The following is a 5729-nucleotide window of genomic DNA, read 5'->3' as shown; positions in this document are numbered from 1 at the left end:
ATATGTTATTTACCTATTTTGACGACAAAACTTTTTAAATGCGGCAACTTAAACCTCTTCAAGAAATTCAATGCTACATGTCTGGTGCAAAATATGTGGAAAGTTCTTGGAGGCTCCCATGCTCCGTTACTACGAGCTATAATTGATTTAATAGAGTCGTGTTGATTAGAGATAAAGCTCACGGCCTCACGCCATCCCGAATCACCACATATTTTCGCAAATTATTGAGGAAAAAGTATCATGCATCAGAAGTCTCATCCTCGACAATGGCAAAGACAATAGGCATAATATTCTGATTGCCATCTTGTGAAGTTGCAACTAATAGAGTTCTTTTATATTTCCCGCACAAATGTATTCTATCTACCTGTACAAGTGATTTGCAATATCTGAATACTCTAATACAAGGATAAAAAGTCCAAAAGACTCTATGCATTATTCGAAAATCATGAGCCAACTCATTCCCATATTCGGCAGGTATAGTTTCAATTTTGACCGCTGTAAAAGGCTCTTTTTGACATGCTTTAAACCATACATGCAAAATTTCATAAGAAGATTTCCACCCACCAAAAGTTTTTTCAATTGACTTTTGTTTAACCAACCATTCTTTGTGATAACTTATCGTATAATTGTACCTCGACTGAACTTCTTAAATTTTTAGAGACGAGTTAGCTTTTACCAATGACTTTATCGCTTCAGCAATGGTGTCTGAGTGCAATTTAGAATGATCTTGAGAAAGGGTAAGCCTAGTGTTGCAAACCTGATCCCTATCTTCATTTGAATCCACAATTTCATGATTACTTTCAAATTTTTCTTCATTTTCACTGTTATAACCTTCCCATTCCCTGATTGGGTCGGGTTCTTCAACCACTAAAGGCAACAGTTTGAACTCAACATACAACTCCACAACTAACACTTGTAATTGAACTTGATAATAGACCGAAAACATTTTTTGCATACTTACTTCATCTGTGACATACATTGCTTGAAATTGTATAAACCCGCCAAATATTACTAAAGGATGCCTATACAAAATCCTTGTCACTTTTATTCTTGGAATATCTATACTTTGACAAATTGTAGTTTTAAGTTCTCCAAAGGAAATTGTGAAAGGAACAGCAAAGGTACATGGATACTGGCATACAAATTGTACTCCCTTCGGTGTGTGTAGTTTAATCTTACCATAGTAATATACCTTAACACTCACATGGCTATCCATTTTTTCAATCTCACTCAACTGTAATATAACTTCTATCTGCCTCACATCGCTTTTGAAACTTTGATTCTCAAATAAGTTGCGGGCATCACAACACTGAGTGACCTTTTCATCTTTGACTTGAAACTAGTCATTAAAGCCAGTCATTTTCATTGACTCCAAGAAGTTTACCAAGTCTTCAACATGCACTTTCGGAACCAACAAAGGTCAAATGTGTTGTATGGTTAAAATCCACCTCTGTATCTTTTCAAAATAAAATCAATGCTGCTTTCAGCAAGTCTTCCCTGGTCAACTTGCTTAACTGCTGTTTCATATGGAGTCAATAGGGGCGGCTTCCTGCTTGTGAATGATCGCCATCTTCATAAATAGCAACAGCTACCTGTCACCCAGAAAATCTAAATTTTATGTTATATATGGTGTGATTTATTAGCATTTTATAAAATAAGTAAATTTTCATTCTTTGTTGCGAGTATTTGTTTAAAACAACGTGCAACTGTTGCAAAATAGGACACAAAAGTAAAATAAATATGTTAGAAACAAAACAGGAATTAACTAAAAAATAAATAAATTAACAGGCAAAACTAGTAACGATAAAGCTAATTAAGCCAAGATATGACTCCAATAGAATAGAATAATAGTATAAACAGCATAATGCATAATTTAATAATACTTTTTGTATAAAACAAATATTAAATAGAGGGGCAGAATGTTGTGGGAAGTCAATGAAAAATAGGAAAATTCTTACGAATTCTAAGTGAATGGTCTTCACAACGCGTTAGAAAAGGTCATCATCTTGTAACCATAACTAAATCAGGTGCTACGACATTGATATAAAGTATTCTAGCAAGGAAAACATAAGCAGTCACCCGATCCAAGAAGAGAAGCAGTATCACAGTATCACTCCTTTAAAGATGTACTTTAGCTTTTCTGAATATAACACAGCCAGCATATATTATTGCGATAACCAGGGTGAGTACCCTGGCAAAGACAAGTTTGGCCAACCTATGCCAGTGATTGGGGCATACATAGCAGTAGCATCCCTTGCCTGTCTCTTTGCAATGTCTGCTGATCTCTTTCAAGGATTCCACAGCAGCAAGTTCTGGTTCCCTTGCAACTACTTCTGCTTTAATGCCACTTCCTTGACAGTGATCGCCGTTGCACTCAAGCTGTCGGTTGATCTCACCACCTCCATGCCACGATATGTTGAACAGCTAGCAAAACTCTGTAGCAGTGCCTTCATCTGCACTATCATGGGTAAATATAAGTTAGTGATATACTTTAGACTTTTACATATATAGTTAACTCATAACTGCAAGGCTAGCTACCACTTTTATAGAGTTAATTCAGATCATTAATCATTTTATTTTCACTTCAATAGGTAATTCCATGCCTTCTATTGGCATCAACCCTATGAACATCATAGCCATGGGAATACTCGTGATCACGGTGATTGTCAACATCATCATCCAACTTGCTACTGGTGTTATCTCTAACTACTTCTTGATTGAACATATTATTATGATATGCATCATGTTCATTTTGTTGTTGAGCATGTTCTCCTCGGCAATAGCTATTTCAAAGATGAAACGTGACTTGGAGCTTAAGTATGAGATCAATAAGGAGCGCAGAAAGAATGCACTAACCAGATAGATGAGGAAGCCGGACTAAATAGTGAAGTCATCAACAATCTCGGAAGTGAATTGATGGCAGACTGGATGATGGCACACACTAGCAGCCCCCAAATTGTCCTTGCAAGGTCAGTAACATGTGCTACATCCGGTGCCTACTGTCTTCTTAGTACATTGACATTACTAGAGGCTATGACTCTTCGGTATTTCTTGTTAGAATATTATGGCGACTGCAATAATGCTAGCGACTACCAATGGTCCACTTTATTAATTCTCATAGTTCAGACTGCTGCAGTGGTAGTAGGAACTATTGCTCCTACAGTTAGGTGGTTCAAGGCTCTAAGATATATAAGGAAAGCTTCTAGACTTGGGAGCAACAATACAAATAGGAGATTCCATGTAGAAGGGTACTGGACTGAGAGTCTATTTCTAATGAAAGAAAGGCCTCTTGGCTTTCATATTCATAACAAATGGTTCAGAAAGAAGGCCCATGATGCAAAAGTGCTTTTGTTTCGGTTATTAATTAAGCTACAGAAAGGGATTGTGCTGATCAACAAAGTGACCCAGTTCGTTTCAATAATCCTCTTGTACTTTATGTTAGCAGCTCGTGATTGTTGCAGTAATGTCTCAAGTACTAGCTCAGGAACAGAACCACAGTCTGGCCTGGATCTAAGGCGTTTTGTTCTACATCTTGAAGGAGAGGAAGAATTAGTTGAGGTGATGATGAAAGGCATTCACAAAACAACTAGTCAATTGTTTCATGTAGGAGAGAAAAAGGAGCCAAAACATGTCATTGAACTAATAACGGAGAAGAGTTCTATCTTGGAAGAATTTAAGAGGGTGACAACATTGGACAATGACCAAGTTTCCTCTTTGCACGATGAGACAACTACACCATATGGTTGGGCACTTCCTCTGGTGACACTAGGATGCATAATAATGGCACTTCCAAACATGGACATGCTTTTAGTGAAGAAGTTCATAGGAGCTCTAAGTGAAGGGCTCTACTATGTGAAGTTCATAGAGTGTAACATTGACAAAGAAGGGAAATTGATCAAAGTCAAGAGGGCAGCAGAAATTAACTATGTGGCATGGAGTTGATCTATATGGTAAGTGGCTAGATGTGGACCTTTATAAGCTCTCCCATCAAAGTAAAAGCCCCAGAGAGACATTGGAGACACTAGGTATGCAAAGAACAGGTATGGCATGTATAAGGCCAAGTATAGAGACATATGCAATAGAGAACCACCTTCATCATGGCCCATTGAAGTATTGGCATCTAACGCAATGTATAGAATAAGCCAAACTGTTTTATTAAATTATGGAAGCATTGAAGATCTTAGGAGTGAGATATTGTTTGAAGAACTATATAACAGGAACAATATCTAATATATTGGGTGCATGTCTCACTAACTTACCCTATGCTATATCGGCCAAGTGCTCCAACAGCACTGTTGCAGAGAGAGAGGATAGTGTTAGAGATGCAGTTGAAATGCTTGGACGAACAAAGAAGATTATAGAATTGCTGACAGAAAAGATTCCCACCGTGGACTTTAGCCAAAGTACCACCATTGAATATTGGCTTTCGATGCATATGCAAAATAACAATACTTTTTAGGTGTCCACAAAAAAATGTTCAATATCATTATTATTGTTGATTCATAGTGTATTTGTATTAGCTTAAAATGTTTTCTGAGGTTTATCATTATATAATTAATAGAAAAATATTTGGAGCCAACAAAAAATAAGTCAAAGCAGCCAACAAATGCATATAAATGGCATGATCTTCTACATAATCACAAGCATTAAATGTTTATCACACACGCACCTAATGGTTTATCAGTGCTTTCTTGGTTTGAGCCTTTGAGGGGGTGTAGAGAGAGAGAGAGAGAGAGTGTGTGTGTGTGTGTTTTTTTTTTTTTCTGAATAGTGAATACTAAAGTGGTTTTGCGTTGGAAGTAGACTCGCTGGAGCCTATGCATGGAATTCGCAACCGACGAATTGCGGACCCTCGTCACCAAAAAGGTGACAACTTTGTCTTTATGTGAAAGTTAAAAATGCTTGGAAATTAATTTAATTAAATATTTTTAATAATCTAATAATTATTTTTAGGTTTAATTATTCTGTTGGTTTTATAGTTTCGCAAAATTTTTAATTAAGTCCTTATATTTTTTTTCTTTTATTTGGGTTTCTGCACCAAATTTTTTTTTCAATTAGGTCCTTCTTGACAGTAATTAGCTTAATTGTATAGGGATCCAACTAAAAAAAAAATTAGTGCAGGAATCCAAATAAAAAGAAAAAAAAAGTATAGGGACCCAATTAAAAAAAATTTGGTGCAAGAACTCAATTAAAAGGACAAAAAGTATAAGGACCTAATTAAAAATTTCACAAAACTATAAGGATCAACAGAATAATTAAACCTTATTTTTATATAAAAACAATTACTCACAAAAAAAAATTGATATATCAGTATATCATGAGAAATTATTTTTAGTATGGATAAAGAAGTGGTATATTTGTGGAATATTGCTATCTGGAATGTTTTGTAGGAGTGTGGAGTTGCAAAAGCTCTTACACACCACGTAGCCTGCTTGTTGAGTTTGCAGGTATTCCATATCGAATTTCAAAGCAACTTTTATAGAGATTTTAGCAGAGATTTGTCACGTGTCAAGCTCTGGTCATCATGCACCCTGCGTGTTGAAGCAGTAAAAATTTTTTTAGCAGAGATTCTGACCACACATTCCGTGCTTGCAGGCAACACATATGGTCCGTGTTGCAAGAGCAAAGATTCCACGCTTCGTTCCAATGCACCTTTATCAGCGTTCCCCTACCACGTGTCAACACCTTAGTAACATGTAGGGTCCATGTTCTAAGAGCAGAAATTCGAC

The 5729-nt window shown here is 36.3% G+C and overlaps 1 pseudogene; it reads left to right on the top strand.

Annotated features, from left to right (window-relative positions):
• Positions 1 to 1957: 1957 nt before the first annotated feature.
• On the top strand, positions 1958 to 4569 carry LOC130933379 (uncharacterized; annotated as a pseudogene).
• The last annotated feature ends 1160 nt before the right edge of the window (positions 4570 to 5729 follow it).

The sequence above is a fragment of the Arachis stenosperma genome, chromosome 6 (genome assembly GCF_014773155.1).
Source record: "Arachis stenosperma cultivar V10309 chromosome 6, arast.V10309.gnm1.PFL2, whole genome shotgun sequence".
NCBI lineage: Eukaryota > Viridiplantae > Streptophyta > Magnoliopsida > Fabales > Fabaceae > Arachis > Arachis stenosperma.
The sequence above is the reverse complement of the archived record's forward strand: the minus strand, read 5'-3'. Positions and strand labels throughout refer to the sequence as shown.